The 17835-nt window shown below is 38.7% G+C and overlaps 1 pseudogene; it reads right to left on the minus strand.

The window, feature by feature from the left end:
- The window catches only part of LOC139043593 (sodium/hydrogen exchanger 9B2-like), a 55126-nt pseudogene that overhangs the window by 23749 nt on the left and 13542 nt on the right, over positions 1 to 17835 (minus strand).

A 17835-nucleotide genomic window follows, 5' to 3' on the forward strand; every position in this document is an offset into this window, starting at 1 on the left:
AAAAGGCACAAGTTAAAGCTGTTCTCCAAGATCATGAAATTAGTGAGTGGTGGAGCTTGGTTTGAGCTCGGCCAGGCTGCTTTCAGAGTCTGTGCTCATAACCTCCACACTAGCTGATCTAACCGTCTCGGTGTTGGCCATATGTATAATTTGTGGCCCCAGAATGAACCTGATGTAAAGGCAATCCTCAAGAACATTCATTCCTGCTTTCAAAAGCAAACACGAAAAAAGCACACTTTGAGACTCATTCTGTATGCTAGGCAGTTTTCTGAGCCAGCATAGTTAGTCCTAAACACTCGTATAGGGCTTTCCACACCAAAAATATGATGTCTTCTCTCTCACAACCCTTATTTATAACTACGGCCTGTATCTCTGTCAGAGAAAAGGGGAGCCTTTATTCTTGGTGCTGTCCCTAGATAGACAGTAACTCCACCTTTCTCCAAGAGAGAGTATGGGAACATCTTTTGGGGACAGTCCTGTATGAAATAAATTTCATTCTGTCGTTCTGAATGCTGTGCAAAGTGTCCACATCCATTTCCTAAAGCTCAGTCATTCTAAATACTTGCAATATTGGAAGAACAAAATTCCAAGTCAATAATTAGAAATTTATACTTCAATACCTGTGGATCAAGCCCAAGGCCAGCACGAACCAATATGACAGATAGTGCTATGCTTCTCAAAGCGGAAGACCACTTCTGCTTGATCTGTACGTTATCATTGATGACAGGGATATTTCTGATGAGAAACCCAGCAAGCAGCATGCCTGGGATGGAGAAATCAAACAAATCTTTAGTTTTCAAATACAGAAAATATTTTCAGTACTTTAGATGTAGAAGAGACTATCCCAGGATTATAATCCCAGGAACCACTTCTTTTATGCTTAGTCCTTAGATGAAATTATGTCAAACTTTTAATGAAAAAAAAAATTACAGGAGCTAAGAAAAGGCTTTAATATGCAGATAAAAATGAAAGATTAGAATAATTAATAATTCATTAATAATTGAACCTGAAAGAGAGAAACAGGATGTAGTATTTGGGTAGAAAGTATGATCAAATTCTGAATATAAAATGTTTTAATACAAGGCCCAATTCAGTCATCTCTTTGTATGCAAACAGCAGAAAGATTCTAAAATTATTTACCATGCCAGATTACTTGAAATATCAATACCTATATGGGCTCTATTTTACCTATTTTCAAACCAGATAATTTAATAAAAAACATATAACCTGCTTTGCAAAGGCTTAGAAGTGAGTTATCATGAAATAGACATTGTTCTGTCATGTCAGCTGGTGACTCTTCTTTCCTTCAGCCATTCAACATTTATCAAATGCCTTCGGTACTTTCGACACTATAGTAGGTATTAGAGATATTGCAATGAACAAAGGCTCAGTACTATCCCTCAACAAGCTTTCAGTCTATGGGGGCAACCTCAATTTTATGGAAGCATGAGGAGGCCTTATACAAGCTGAGACAAGGAAGGGTGAGTCAGCAGGGGCCAAAGAAGGGGAAGGGGAATGAAGAAGGGGCTGGAGAAGTTGAGAAGTTTCTGGGAGAAATAACAGTTTCTTCCAAGGTATGAAGGGAAAGTGTGACACATTCTGGGAACTGCAAGTAGTTGAGTGTGCCTGAGGAAGCCGGGTAGTTTGTCAGAGAATCCTGCCCTCCCTGATACCACATGCCCAGATAGGGGAAGGATTTCTCCTCAGAGACTGCAAGCCGTCCACACTCCGTTCTTCTCCAGCAGGACTCTTTTCTTACCACGTCCTTATATGGACCACACTTCAAAGGACTAAATAAATTTACTAACTTTGGGTTGTTTTATATGTAAGCTATGAGAATAGAGATGAATTACAAGTATAGCTTTTTGTGACTTGTTCCAGACACCATTAGGCAAGGAAGCATCTCTTCCAGGCATTTCTCATTGCTGCCATTTAATCTAGAAGAAGTTATGAATTCTGCAGTCATGATCTTTCTAGAATTTTTGAAAGTAAGAACCAGCCTACAATAGCTGTTTTTAAAAGAATAATAATATATTTGCTCATGATAAAATTAAACCATGACAGACAATGTAAAGTGACCAGTACATGTCCTACCCCAAGTACAACTTTCCAGCTTCATTCCCCAAAGGTTTCCACTGTCCAGAGTTTTCTGTGCCCTTCCAGAAAGTTTCTCTACCTATTAAAGCATGCTTCTCTGTGTGTGTGTACGTGTGCTCTTTTGCACTGGACACAAATGAGAGCATGTTTAAATACCATTGTATAATCTGTTTCTTTTCCACTTAACAATATATCGTGGACATATTCCCAATGATGCACATATATATTTGCCTTGTTTTTTTTAATAGTTGGAATAGTTTCTCGTTGTGTGGAAGTACCATAATTTTTGGACTAAGTAAGGGACTTGAAGGAACTTTCCAGACTTTTCATTACAAACAGTGCTGAAATGAGCACAGTATTTATTAACTGCATGCCAGACCCTTACTCTACCCTGGTAATGCAGAGGCGAGCTACACCAACATGGGCCTTGTCCACATAGAGCTTACATATTTGTAGGTTTGTGCAAGTATATCCATAGGATAATTCTTAGCAGTGGAAATGTTAGGCTCCAGGGTACAGTGTATATCATTTTTATAGATATTAATGAATTACCAGCAAAAAATGCTGCACTAACCTTACATTTCATTAATTTGTCAACAGTTCTTTACTGAAACTTAAAATGTGAATCTAAACCAGCCCTAAATTGATTATAGCATACAACTACCTGAAATCAAAAGGAATAATAGTCTAATAAGAACTCACAAATATGTAGGAGTTTCTTTTGGAGTTTTGGAGGGGATGAAGGAGCATTTTTCATTTCTGAGATGAATGTACAAACAATTTCCCTGAGACAGTTCTGTTTGCCGATGGCCTCCGTTGATGTGGCCACCTGACTGTGATTAGGAAGGCGCCCCCTCTGGCCTCTGAGCCCCTGGGGGGGCCTTTCCCTTGGGTGTGGAGAAAAGAATACCTTCTTTGATAAGGAGTATTCTTCTTTCCTCCTTAATTTCTATTACGGAAATTTTTTAAAACATGCAAAAATTATCAATACATGGCCAATCTTATTTCATCTACTCTCAAGTTATTTTGAAGCAAATCATTATTGAAAAAAATTTCCAGCAACCCAGACCATCAGCAAAGGAAACAGTGTCCTAGGAAAGTTGTTTTCACATTCATTTTTGGAATAAAAAATGCTCCTTCATCCTCCATCTCTGGCAATTATTTCAATGAATTTTTAAAAATATGGAATAGGCAATCACCACACATGTCTGCCTTAACAAGTCTTCTTTATGGATTCAGATAATGTTTCAGTTTTAGATACTGGCCCTAATACGCTAAGAGCCAGTAAACTTCTGTCACAAGCGTACCACTATAGAAAGGGATGGTAAGACACATTACGTACGTGACTTTTAAGAATGATTTCAGTGACCTCAGGAGATTTCATGTAATCACAAAGCCCAAGGATTTATCATTTTGCAACATGTGTATTTTGCTTGTTGCAATAACAGGCATGGAGTGGAAAAGAGAAGGATGAGGTGTAAAGGGCCTTTTCATGGCGTCTAGAACAGTAGTCCTCAACTTAGGTTGCATATTAGAATCACCTGGGGAGCTTTTAAAAATTCTGATACCCAGGGCTACTCCATTCAATTAGTTCAGAATCTCTGGGGTGGGTCCCAGGCATCAGCTTTTTAAAAAATTTCCCAGATGATTCCTACGTGCAGCCAGGTTTGAAAACTTATGATTTTTCTGTGGAAAGTGTGGTCTTTGAGCTTATTAGAAAGGCAGAATCTCAGGCCTCACCCCAGACCTACTGAATTAGAGTCTGCATTTTAACAAGATCCAAGGTCATTCTCTGGATAATAAAGTGTGAGAAGCTCTGACTTAGATGCAGGGGTTAGTAAACATTTTCTGTAAAGGGCCATACAAGAAACACTGCAGGCTTTGTGGGCCACATGGTGTCTGTTATAAGTTCTCAGCCCTGCCACTGTAGTATAAAAGCAGCCACAGACAATATGTAAATGAATGAGCATGAGTGTGCTCCAATAAGATCTTATTTACAAGAAGAGATGGTTTGCCAACCCTTTATCATAGCACACAGGCATATTTAGAAACAGCCCCCCTTTTGTTTTTTGGTGAGGAAGATTTGCCCTGAGCTAACATCTGTGCCAAGCTTCCCCTATTTTGTATGTGGGACACCACCACAGCATAGCTGACAAGGGTGTAGTCCACAGCCAGGACCGGAACCCACGAACCTGGGCCACTGAAGCAGAGTGCACGGAACTCAACCACTACACCACCGGGCTGGCCTAGAAACAACCCATTGTCATAATAATTCAATTAAAAACTTTAACAAAAAGCACCCATGATAAACAATATGAATTAAGTGAAATAACTTGAATTTTACCTAAATTGAAAAATATATTGAGAAACAGTGTAGAGTAAGATGTAAATAATTCTACTTCTTTTTACATTTAGTTTCAATTGCTCACCACAAATTCACAAGAAAATAATTTTGGTCTATGTTAACCAATCCTGAGGTCCTCACTAATAGAAAAAAATTTTTACTTAGGAAATGTGTGTGTGTGGGGGGGTCTGGCCCTGTGGCTGAGTGGTTAAGTTCATGCACTCTGCTTTGGCAGCCCAGGGTCTCACTGGTTCGCATCCTGTGCACTGACCTAGCACCGCTCATCAGGCCATGCTGAGGTGGTGTCCCACATAGAGGAACTGGAAGAACCGACAACTGGAATATACAACTATGTACTGGGGGGCCTTGAGGAGAAGAAGAAATAAAAAAAAAAAGAAGATTGGCAACAGATGTTAGCCGAGGGCCAATCTTTTGAAATAAAAAAAGGAGATGTGTGCAAATATGCATGTGTAAAAGGTACATGGTTTTTAAATAAAACTTAATGATTTATAAATCTGTGAGAAAGGGACACAAAATGTCTTTTGTGGTATACTGAAAGTAGTACACTGAAATTTTGTAATATGGAATTTTTAAAAGAAACATTAAAGATATAATACCTAGTTTTAAGACTAATTTTTACGTGTCGTATCTGCACAGTTCTCATGGCCTCTGGAAGAATAGTTTTGTAATACATGTTGGAACTTCACTCGTTTGTCAATGATGTGAGTGACTGACAACATATTAAGCCCTGGGCTGCAGCATTTGCTGATTTCTGTATTACAGATACTTCTACCAGGGCTGATGTTAACCTACCAACCTGACGTCATTGAACGTGGAGCTGGGAACAGATGGGCAGTGACACACCGTGATATAGTATTTCCATAATCTCAAGAGGAGAGATAAGAGGAAAATGTAGTAAAATAATTAAGAAGTGATTGGTTTTGAGTATTGCTCTTGTGTTTAATGCAAGTTATTTAATTGTAAGTATATATAATTTAATTTTCAAATTGCTGTTTACCAACTGGCTCATAAAACTCATCACAATTTAACAATCAGCTTTAAGGGCCAGCACAGCAAATACAGAAATAGTTTATTCCTTTATTTCCCAAACTACTATTTTAAAAATATGATTTACTCTGAAGGACACAGGAAGTGTTTGGTACTTACCAAGAAGAGGAGGTAGTGGAGGCAACGTAGGTAACTTAATGAGCCCCAAAAGTTTCCCTCCAAAGATGGCACAATAGAACAGGATTATAATTCCAAATAGGTTTCCTCCAGGAAGACATTCACTGCCAGTAATTGACCACACTACAGCCCACAGAAGAACAAGGATGGTAACTGAAATAAACCAGGAAAACTTCTATCAATAAGTTGTCATATGTCGGTTTTGATATAATCTAAAAGTTTTTAAAAATAAATACTGAATACACATACAAATATTTACAACCATGTGTAAGTTTTGAAGAACACCAGTGATATGAACAACTGGGTAATTACCAACCATCTGAAGAAATAGGATACTACCAGTGCCTTGAAGGCACCTCTGTGTTCCTCTTAATCCCATCCCCCATCGCCTTCCACACTGCTACAACTACTACCTTGAACTTTTTTCTTTTTACCATTCCCTTATTATTCTTTTTAATTTTACTATAAATATATCAGTAGTTAATAAAAAGAGAAACAATCACTATCTTTAACCTCTTCACAGGAGCATGAGAATACTTGAACAACCACACTCCCCTATTTTAGCTCTGCCTTGAATTAAACATTAGCATTGTTTCTCTTCTATGTTGACGTTTGTTTAGAATTACTCAGATACTTACCTTTTTGGGGGGGCCATCATTCATTGTGGCACCTCAAACCTTTCCTCTGGGACAATCATCTGGTTACCTGAAGTATTTGCTTTAGTAGAGGCATTTCTGTTAGAATGCAAAATATGTTTCCCTGTTTCAAAAACCTTGTGTTCTACAAAATCAGACACTGAAAACAAAAAGACTTATGGGAAAAACAGAGTTGGAGCAGACGACCCAAAACTCAAAACTCAAAACTTGTGACCAAAGCACTAAAAAACAGTAACAATTCTAATACAGTATCAGCACAGTTAAATCTCTACTGACATCGCATCTAAAGTCAGTCTCTTCTTTGCAGACTTAAACCCTGGAACCACACTTCCTTTTTCCCGAGATGTAGAATCTTGAGGGCATTTGCTTTAAATAGAGAGCAGCTCCATCAAAATCTTATGCAGATTGTAGCTTATTCATCAAACAAAGGTTTGTTTGTTTTTAACTGAGGGAAAAGTGTTGGCAGCTTCTTCACCTGTACTGTCAGCTTCTTCATCCACGTGTGGTTTCATTAGATAGCTTAACATTGTGGGAAGTTTAAAAAGTCTTTGAAGCCCCTAAACCAGCAACTAACTGCCCAAAAAGAACGCACTTTCACAGAGATTTCAGCTTTTTAAAAGGTCCTCAAGTTGATAAGGCTTTATCTTTAATTGTAAGAAAACATCTATCTGATTTTTGTTTTCAATTCACTTTGTATTCACTTGCTATTGCTTGATGATGAAAAATACTAAGGTGACAGGAAAAATTATGTACAAAAATGCAAATTCCATCTGGCACTCACACAATTCCCTATTTACCATCGCATAAGAGCTAATTGATGGTACAGAAACTCTCTGTAGCAAAGCATGTTATGTTTCTCATAAGGCTCTGTTGGTAGTAAAGTCTTAGTTTTGTCTGAAATTATCTTCATTTTCATTCTTAAGACAGAGTTTTTCTGCATATACAATTCTAGGTTGAGAGTTACTTTCTCTCAGGTCCTTGAAAATATTACTCTTTGGCTTTCTGGCTTTCATTGCTGCTTTTACGTCTAATTTCTGCTTTTTTAGGGAATTCTTTTTCTTTGGCTGTTTTTAAGATTTTTTCCTTTTCTTTGGTTTTCTGCAATTTCAGTTTGATGTATTTAGGTATGACTTCCTTTCGGTTTGCTTGGGATTTAAGTTTTTCACTAATTCTGGAAAATTCTCAGTCTTCATTTCTTCAAATATTTCCTCTTCTCCATTCTCTATTCTCTTTTTCTGGAACTAAGATCAGACAGTCATACTCTTCTCCATGTTGCTATCCCTCATTTTCACATTTTCCATCTTTGTGTGAACTGCATTCTAGATAATCTCTTCAGATCTCTTACTAGTTCACCAATTCTCTTGTCACTTAACCCACTGCTTCATCTATCCACTGAGTTTTACATTTCAATTACTGTACTATATCTTTCATTTCTAGAAATTCGACTTGGTCGTTAGCAAAATGTTTGTTTATTTTTTAAAAATAGTTCCTTGTTTTGTACTTATATTTGCTATCTCCTCTTTAATTTCTTTACAGATACCAAAAATATTTTCTATTTTCTGATAATGCAAATTTTTGAAATCTCTGTTTCCTTGTGCATGTTGTGATCTTTTAAAATTTGTTGTGACAGTGACCTCTTCCTTGGAACTTTACCTTTGGGGATTGTTGGAGCCTTAGGTTGAATGTGAGTTTTCCTGGATCGGATCTGCATTTGCTTCTACCATGTGCTTAGAAGCTTCCAATCTGGGATCACTTTTAGATATATTTTCAGCTTGTGTTTTTTATGTGAATTTGGAGCACAGATCAGCATGGAGTTACACATTTTTAGTGGGACGCTCCTCTCCCCCAGCCAGCACCATAGTTGAGATAGGTGTGGGTGCAGGCCCCATCTGCAGCTGCCACGCTGGGCTCCAGCTTTGTGTGGGTGAGGGAGGATGAATGCTCCTGAGACTTCTGCCCACCTGGACCAGCTCCAGCGCAGCCCCCTATGCTCTCAGGGCCTCAGAATGACTCTCAAGCTCACAGGTGTTTTGCAGAAGCCTCCAGGGTGAAGGCCAGCTTGAGTGCATATTTATCTCCTCTGCTCAGTTTGGTTTTGGTGTCCAATGACTTCCTGTTTTCTTCACAGAAAAAAGGTACATTTAAAAAGACTTAAAATACTGTTTTCATCTTGGCATAAGTGAGAGAATTGTTCACTGAATCTTGTCTACCATACTGCTAGAGACTGAATCTAATGCCCCAGTTTTTACATCCTCACAGAATTCTTCCTGATTTTCTAGGCTTATGATGATGTTACAATGAAATAAATAACTTAAGGCCTTCAGTATTTTCCAGTTGGCTATAGGGGCTGAAATTTCTATACAGTATTGAAGGTATAATGGGAAAGTAGGAATTACCAGCTACTAAATTTTACTGTATCACAGCATGAACCTGATTTTATACTAAATTCAGCAAGGTAGTTTTCTACTTCAAGACCACTTTTAAAAAAAATCTCTAATTTTCCTTTCCTCTCCCATACTCAAAATTCAGTTCTAAATACACAGTAAATATATGTGTATAAGGTTTCTCTAAATCATCTTTAATTTAGTTAATAATTTACTTCTCATTTATGATTTTGGAAAATCATTTTTTCACATGTAAGATTGACTTCTTAAGACAAATACTTATGTATTCTGAATGGGCACAGGAAGGAGTATAGGAGAAAGCCCTCTTGTGAGCCTCAGGAACAGAAGTACAGAAAACAAGAGAAGAGGTGCTCACACACGTGAGTCCACTTCTCAGGCAGCTGATGGACAACGATTACAGAACTCAAAACAGTGAGTCTCCAGACCACATCGTTCATTTACACCTTTCCTATGTCAATCTGTATCAGTTTTCCTGTAAATGTTTTAACTAGAAATGTGCCATAATTTGAAGGGTAAAAGTTTAAAAAAATAATAAAAAGGACAGAAAAGGTATTAAATTATCTGTTGCCTTATGAACTAGTGTACATTTTGGAACCTGGTTTTCTCCATGTGTTTTAAATAAAGTTTGAGATTTTTTTCTCATGCTAGTTTAGAAAATTAACTAATTTCAGTAAAAACATATCCAGAGTCTAAAGTATAACATACCATTGTTCCAGTTGAGAATGGTAAAATGTCTTTCATTTTCATTTCGTGAGCTTCAGAGCGTACATACACACACAGGTACATTCACACACTTCTTTTTTGAACAAAAAACAGCATTACTGAATCTGAACATCCATTTATTAATCAAATTGATATCAGCTTAATGTTTGGCTGCCTCCAAAGACCAAATCCATTCCTAAAAGACAAATATACCCCAACTCTAACAATATCCAAAATTGTGCTGAGATAAATTCTCAAGGAAAAATCTTCCAAATATTTTTTTTTTTAAATTGAGATTCATAATAGTTTGCATCATTGTGAAATTTCAGTTGTACATTATTTCTTGTCTGTCACCACATAAGTGCTTCCCTTCATCTCGTGCCCACCCTCCAGCCCCCTTCCCCTGGTAACCACTGAACTATTTTCTTTGTCCATGTGTTTGTTTATGTTCTGCATATAAGTGAAATCATATGGTGTTTGTCTTTCTTAGTCTGGCTTATTTCGCTTAGCAAATAATACCCTGCAGGTCCATCCATGTTGTTGCAAATGGGAAGATTTTGTCTTTTTATGGCTTAGTAGTATTCCATTGTATATATGTACCACATCTTCTTTATCCAGTCATTGATCGTTGCGTACTTGGATTGTTTCCATGTTTGGCTATTGTGCATAGCGCTGCAATGAACACAAGGGTGCATATGTTACTTTGGATTGTTGATTTCAAGTTGTTTGGGTAGATACCCAGTAGTGGCATAGCTGGGTCACATGGTAGTTCTATTTTTAGTTTTTTGAGGAATCTCCATACTGTCTTGCATAGTGGCTGCACCAGTTTGCATTCCCGCCAGCAGTGGATGAGGGTTCCCTTTTCTCTACATCCTGTCCAACATTTGTTGTTTTTGGTCTTGGCAATTACAGCCATTCTGACTGGTGTAAGGAGATATCTCATTGTAGTTTTGATTTGTATTTCCCTAACAATTAGTGATGTTGAGCGTCTTTTCACGTGCCTGTTGGCCATCTGTATATCTACCTTTGAAAATGTCTGTTCATATCCTCTGCCCACTTTTTGATCGGGTTGTTTGTTTTTTTTTGTTGAGGTGTGTGAGTTCTTTATGTACTTTGGATATCAACCCCTTGTTTGATAAATGATTTGCAAATATTTTCTCCTAGTTGGTGGGTTGTCTTTTCATTTTGTTGATGGTTTCCTTTGCTTTGTAGAAGCTTTTTAGTCTGATGTAGTCCCATTTGTTACCTTTTTCTTTTGTTCCCCTTACCCGAGTAGACACGGTATTCAAAAAGATGTGGCTAAGACCAAAGTCAAAGAGTGTACTGCCTGTTTTTTCTTGTAGGGGTTTTACGGTTTCAGTTCTTACATTCAAATCTTTAATCCATTTGGAGTTAATTTTTGTGTGTGGTGAAAGATAATGGTCTACTTTCATTCTCTTGCATGTAGCTGTCCAGTTTTCCCAACGCCATTTATTGAAGAGACTTTCCTTTCTCCATTCTTTGCTCCTTTGTCAAAGATTAACTGTCCATAGATGTGTGGTTTTATTTCTGGGCTTTCAATTTTGATCCATTGATCTGTTTGTTTTGGTGCCACTACCACGCTGTTTTGATTACTGTAGCTTTGTAGTATGTTTTAAAGTCAGGGTTGTGATACCTCCAGCTTTGTTCTTTTTTCTCAGGATTGCTTTGGCTATTTGGGGTCTTTTGTTGTTTCATATAAATTTTTGAATTCTTTGTTCTATTTTTGTGAAGAATGTCATTGGGATTCTGATTGGGATTGCACTGAATCTGTAGATTGCTTTAGGTAGTATGGACATTTTGACTATGTTTCTTCTTCCAACCCATGTGCATGGAAAATCTTTCCATTTCTTTACATCTTCCTCAATTTCTTTCAGTAATGACTTATAGTTTTCAGTGTACACATCTTTCACCTACTTGGTTAAGTTTATTTCTAGGTATTTTATTCTTTTTCTTGCAGCTGTAAATGGGATTGTATTCTTGATTTCTTTTCCTGCTAGTTCATTGTTAGCGTATAGGAATGCAACTGATTTTTTAAAATTGATTTTGTACCCTGCAACTTTGCTGTAGTTATTGATTATTTCTAGGAGTTTTCTGGTGGATTCTTTAGGGTTTTCTATATATAGAATCACATCATCTACAAATAGTGAAAGTTTCACTTCTTCCTTTCCAATTTGGATTCCTTTTCTTTTTCTTGCCTAACTGCTCTGGCCAAAACCTCCAGTAATATGTGGAATAAGAGTGGTGAGAGTGGGCACCATTGTCTCGTTCCTGTTCTCAGAGGAATGTCTTTCAGTTTTTCCCCATTGAGTATGATGTTGGCTGTGGGTTTGTCATATATGGCCTTTATTATGTTGAGGTAATTTCCTTTAATACCCATTTTATTGAGAGTTTTTATCATAAATGGATGTTGGCTCTTGTGAAATGCTTTCTCTGCATCTATTGAGATGATCATGTGATTTTTATTCCTCATTTTGTTAATGTGGTGTATCACACTGATTGATTCATGGATGTTGAAGCATCCCTGCATCCCTGGAATGAATCCCACTTGATCATGGTGTATGATTCTTTTAATGTATTGCTGTATTCAGTTTGCCAATATTTTGTTGAGGATTTTTGCATCTAAGTTCATCAGTGATATTGGCATGTAGTTTTCCTTCTTCGTGTTGTCTTTGTCTGGTTTTGGTATCAGGGTAATGTTGGCCTCACAGAATGTGTTAGGAAATGTTCCCTCTTCTTCAATTTTTCAGAATAGTTTGAGGAGAATAGGTACTAAATCTTCTTTGAATGTTTGGTACAATTCTCCAGAGAAGCCATCTGGTCTTGGACTTTTGTTTTTTGGGAAGTTTATGATTACTCTTTCAAGCTCTGTACTTGTGATTGGTCTGTTCAGATTCTGTTTCTTATTGATTCAGTTTTGGGAGGTTATATGAGTATAGGAATCCATCCATTTCTTCTAGGTTATCAAATTTGTGGGCATACAGTTTTTCACAATAGTCTCTTATAATCCTTTGTATTTCTGCCGTATCTGTTGTAATTTCTCTTTCATTTCTAATTTTATTTATTTGAGCCTTCTCTCTTTTTTTCTTGTTGAGTCTGGCTAAGGTTCTGTCAATTTTGTTTATCTGCTCAAAGAACCAGCTGTTAGATTCATCAATCCTTTTTACTGCTTTTTTAGTCTATATTTCATTTATTTCTGCTTTGATGTTTATTATTTCCCTCCTTCTGCCGACTTTGGGCTTTATCTGTTCTTCTTTTTCTAGCTCTGTTAGCTGTATGTTAAGATTACTTATTTGAGATTTTTCTTGCTTGTTGAAGTGGGCCTGTGTTGCTATGAATTTCCCTCTCATGACTGCTTTTGCTGCATCCCATAAGAATTGGTATGTTGTATTTTCATTTTCATTTGTCTCCAGTTATTTTTTAATTTCCTCTTTGATTTCTTCAATGATCCAATGGTTGTTCAATAGCATGTCCACATATTTCCGACTTTCCCAGTTTTGTTCTTGTGGTTGATTTCTAGCTTCCTAGCATTGTGGTCAGAAAAGATGGTTGGGATGATTTCAATCTTCTTGAATTTATTGAGGCTGCCTTGCTATCCAACATATGGTCTATCTTTGAGAATGTTCCATGGGCACTTGAGAAGAACGTATATTCCGCTGTTTTTGGATGGAATGCTCTATATATGTCCATTAACTCCATCTGGTCAAGTGTTTCATTTAAATCTGCAATTTCCTTGTTGAATTTCTGTCTGGATGATCTGTCCCTTGAAGTAAGTGTGGTGCTGCGGTCCCCTACTGTGATTGTGTTGCTCTTAATTTCTCCCTGTAGGTCTGTTAATAATCGCTTTATGTACTTTGGTGACCCTGTGCTAGGTGCATATATATTAATAAGTGTTATGTCCTCTCGATGGAATTTCCCTTTTATCGTTAAATACTGCCCCTCCTTGTCTCTCATTGTCTTTTTTAACTTGAAGTCTGCCTTGTCTGATAAAAAGTATGGCAACCCCTGCTTTCTTTTGTTGGCCATTAGCTTGAAGTATTGTCTTCCATCCCTTCACTCTAAGCCTATGTTTGTCTTTGTAGCTGAGGTGCGTTTCCTGGAGGCAGCATATTGTTGGGTCTTGTTTTTTAATCCATCCAGCTACTCTATGTCTTTTGATTGGAGAGTTCAGTCTATTTACATTTAGAGAGATTATTGTTATATGAGGGCTTAATGCTGCCATTTTATCTCGTTTTCTAGTTGTTCTATGATTCCACTGTTTCTCTTCCTTTGCATTTCTGACTGCCATTTCATTTTGTTGGTTTTCCAAGAGGGATTTCTCAGTTCTCTCTCTTTGTGAATTGTGGTTTTGCTCTGATTTTTTTGTTTAGTGGTTACCGTGAGGATTGTATGAAAGATATTGGAGATGAGACAGTCCATTTTCTCATAGCCTCTTATCGCCATTAACCTAAGCAAGTTCCTTCCATTTCCTCTCCCCTTCTGGGTAATTGCTGTTACACAATGTTCTGTTTTTAATTTCCTGAGTTTGTGGCTAAGTTGAAGTGTTTATCATTGCTTCTGATGCTTTCTTTCCCTTTCTCTTTTAAGTTGTAATTGAGTCTTTACCTTCCTATTCTGGTAGAGAGCTGCAGGTTTCTGATCATGTCTGTCTATTTACCTTCTTGCTCAGAGCTTTGTAGACCTTTGCCTTTTTGTTGCCAGTGTGAGGGCATCTTTAATTATTTCTTGTAGGGGAGGTCTGGTGGCAGTGAACTCCCTCAGCTTTTGTTCATCCGGGAAAGCTTTCACTTCTCTATTGTATCTGAGGAAAAGTTTTGCTGGATAGAGTATTCTTGGCTGAAAGTTTTTGTCTTTCAGTATTTTGAATATATTATTCCATTCTCTCCTAGCCTGTGAGGTTTCTGCTGAGAAATCTGCTGAAAGCCTGACGGGGCTTCCTCTGTAGGTTATCTTCTTGTACCTTGCTGCTCCTAATATTCTTTGTTTATCCCAAACTTTTGCCGTTTTTACTATTATATGCCTTGGAGAGGGTCTTTTCACATTGATAAAGTTGCGCATATGATTAACTTCGTTTATCTGTAAATCTGAAACCATCCCCATGTTTGGGAAGTTCTCAGCAATTATTTCTTTGAATAAGCTCTCTGCTTCTTTCTCCCTCCCTTCTCCCTCTGGGATACCTATAATACTTATGTTGCTTTTCCTAATTGAGTCAGATATTTCTTGAAGAATTCCTTCATTTTGAAAAAATCTTAGTTCTGTCTCCTCCTCCACCTGTAGAATTTTTACATTTTTATCCTCAAGAAGACTAATTCTTTCCTCCATAAGATCAATTCTATTTCTTAATGATTCTAGATTATTATTTGTGTTTTTCATATCCAGAATTTCTGCTTGATTTTTTTTATAGTTTTAATCTCTTTGGTGAAGAGATCCATTTTGTTGCTGGGCTCCTTGAACTGTCTTTCTGTGTTTTCTTGTAAATCGTTGAGTTTCCTTATGATGGCTATTTTGAATTCTCGGTCATTTAGCTTGTATATTTCTGTATCTTCCATGTTGGTTTCTGGAGAATTGTCATTTTCCTCCTGGTCTGAATTGTTGCTGCAGTTTCTCATGGTGTTTGATGAACTAATCTTTTGTTGTGGCATTTGTGGTATTCTTAGGATGCAGATTCCCCCTGTTACCGCTAGCGGGGAGCAGGAGTAGTGTTTCTGGCCGTACCCCATCTGCTGGAAGCTGTGGGGGTATTATGGGTGCTTGCCCCAGCCTGGGATGCATTCAGGCACTTGTGTGGACTGTCCTTGTCAGGCGGGGCTTCCTCACTAGGCTAGGGCCACTCTTTGGTGCCTCAGGGGCACTCTGAGCTCCCCCTCTCCACCGGAAAGTGATCACCAGTGGGCTCAAAGCTACCTCACCTATTCCCACAGCTGCCTGGGACATGTTCCCTCTTTGGGAGCACTCATGTGTGCCTGGAAGTGTTTGTCCCAGCACAAAAATCTGCTGAGGTCCCTTATGATCCACAGTCCATGGTGCTACTGAGCTTGGTGGGCAGGGCTTCCAGGCAGAGACCTGAGCTATGGCTGCTCCTTGACAGCCCTGGGGCATGGTGGGCTCCCCCTCCCCGCCAGGAAAGTAAGTGCATGTGGGTTCAAAGCTGCCACACCTATTCCCACAGTTGCCTGGACTGGTTACCTCTTTGGGAGCACAGCTGCACTGTGAGCATTCATGCACACCTGCGAAGTATTTGCCCCAGCTTGGAAATCTGCTGAGGTCCCTGTTTACGATCTGCAGTCCGTGGGGCTGCTGAGCTTGGTGGTCAGGGCTTCCCTGCTGGGACCTGGGCTATGGCTGCTCCTTTACCGCACAGGGGTGTGGTGGGCTCCCTCTCTCCACTGGGAGATCAACCACGAGTGCAGGCTAAGGGTTACCGCCGCCTCCTCTTATGGTTGCCCTGCTGCGTGTTCCCACTTTCCAGGTGCTTGCACCAGGTTGGAGTGTTCGTGTTGCATGCACAGGGTTAGCGGGGAGAACAGGGTGTGCTCACCTGTCTCCATCACTTCCTGGGGGGCCAGTCCACCCACCCTCAGATTTATAGCTGCGTGTGTCTCTCAGGCATCCTGTTGTGCTGTGTGGGTTTCCTCTGTTGGTCAGTAAGTGTCCATTTAGTTATAACTCAAAAGGGAGAGCGAGGAAGGGACTAGCTCACTCAGCCATATTGCTGACGTCACTCCTCCCAAATGTTTTAAGTAATAGCAGCTCTATGGGAATAAATTGAATTGCAAACGAGGATTCTTCCTTATAAAATGATGTGACATTTGGAAGTGTAGCTGTGTTGGCTTAAACCTTAGTTGCATTACTTAACAGTAATAACAACCAACATTTATGTAATGCTTTTCTGTTTACAACTGATTTCTCAATCACTTTTCTCATTGGAGGTCTAACATAATCCTGTGAGATTACTCTGACGCAGAAGAGGAAAAGGTCCTTGATCTCTGCTCTTTTCCTCTTTCTGACAGCTGGAATGGTGGTGACCACAGTGCTCTTGGAAGCCCTCCATGTTGAAGATGGTGGAGCTTTTCAGCCTGGGCCCCTAGTGACTGTGTGGAATAAAGACACATACCATTGTGAATTGTTCACCCAGTAACTTTTTTTTTTCTTTTCAGAAGGGAAGCCCACCCGTTTCTACTCTCCCCTTTTTTTCTTTAAGATTTTATTTTTCCTTTTTCTCCCCAAAGCCTCCTGGTACATAGTTGTGTATTTTTAGTTGTAGGTCCTTCTAATTGTGGCATGTGGGACGCCGCTCAGTGTGGCTTGATGAGTGGTGCCATGTCTGCGCCCAGGATCTGAACTGGTGAAACCCTGGGCCACCAAAGTGGGGCTTGCCAACTTAACCTCTCGGCCATGGGGCCGACCCCTCTTTTTTTTTTAAATATGGTTTTAAGGTATCCTTTTTTTGGTGAGAAAGATTGGCCCTGAGCTACCATCTGTTGCCAATCTTCCTCTTTTTTCTTGTTTTTTTCCTCCTCAAAGCCCCAGTACGTAGTTGTATATCCTAGTTGAAGATCTTTCTAGTTCTGCTGTGTGGGACGCTGCCTCAGCATGGCTGGATGAGGGGTGCTACGTCTGCACCCACGATCCGAATGGTGAAACCCTGGGCTGCTGAAAGGGAGCATGTGAACTTAACCAGTACACCACCTGGCTGACCCCACCTAGTAGTTTTTATGTGTGAGAGAAATAAACTTCTTTTTGTCCTTTAAACCATATTATTTGAAATCTTTCATTATATGACAACTTCATCTTTTACCATCTTTCTGAATTCACCCGTACCATTTACATACCATTTGTTATCACTCTATCCAGTAAACCATGTGGAGGCAAGCAAATGTTTGTCTCAGTCTTTGCAAATGAGTTGATTCAGTTGGTGTTTCCTGCAGCCTTTTTTCACTGCTACTCAATAGGTTACTTCCTTCTGTTGGTTCATTTCCCTCTGTACCTTTGAGGTTCATAACTGTCTCCTCCTGTGTTTAAAGCAATTAAAAAAATACTTAAAACTGTACATTTGCTGTCCATTTTTATACTCACTGAGCCACCACATCACGAATAAAATTTCCATTATTAGAATTAAGGGTAACAGTTCATAGGGGAAATATACAGCTTCATTTCTAGCTAATCAGCTACTGCTTGGAACAAGAACTCTCTTAGGGGTGTTTACCACTGAGTCACTATTGTAGCATTATAAATGCCTGAGTCACATACAATGTCATTACATTTGCAATACTGTTTAAAAATTAGCCTATTTAAGATATGATTCAAAGCAATAGTTGGTAAATATATCAAAGTGGTTCAGAAAAAAAATAACTATCTGTGATGAAAAACAATTCACATTCATTCATCTACTTAAATTTAAGCAATAAAAACAGAGAGGGAAGAAACC

This window comes from Equus asinus, unplaced genomic scaffold (assembly GCF_041296235.1).
Source record: "Equus asinus isolate D_3611 breed Donkey unplaced genomic scaffold, EquAss-T2T_v2 contig_3, whole genome shotgun sequence".
Lineage (NCBI taxonomy): Eukaryota > Metazoa > Chordata > Mammalia > Perissodactyla > Equidae > Equus > Equus asinus.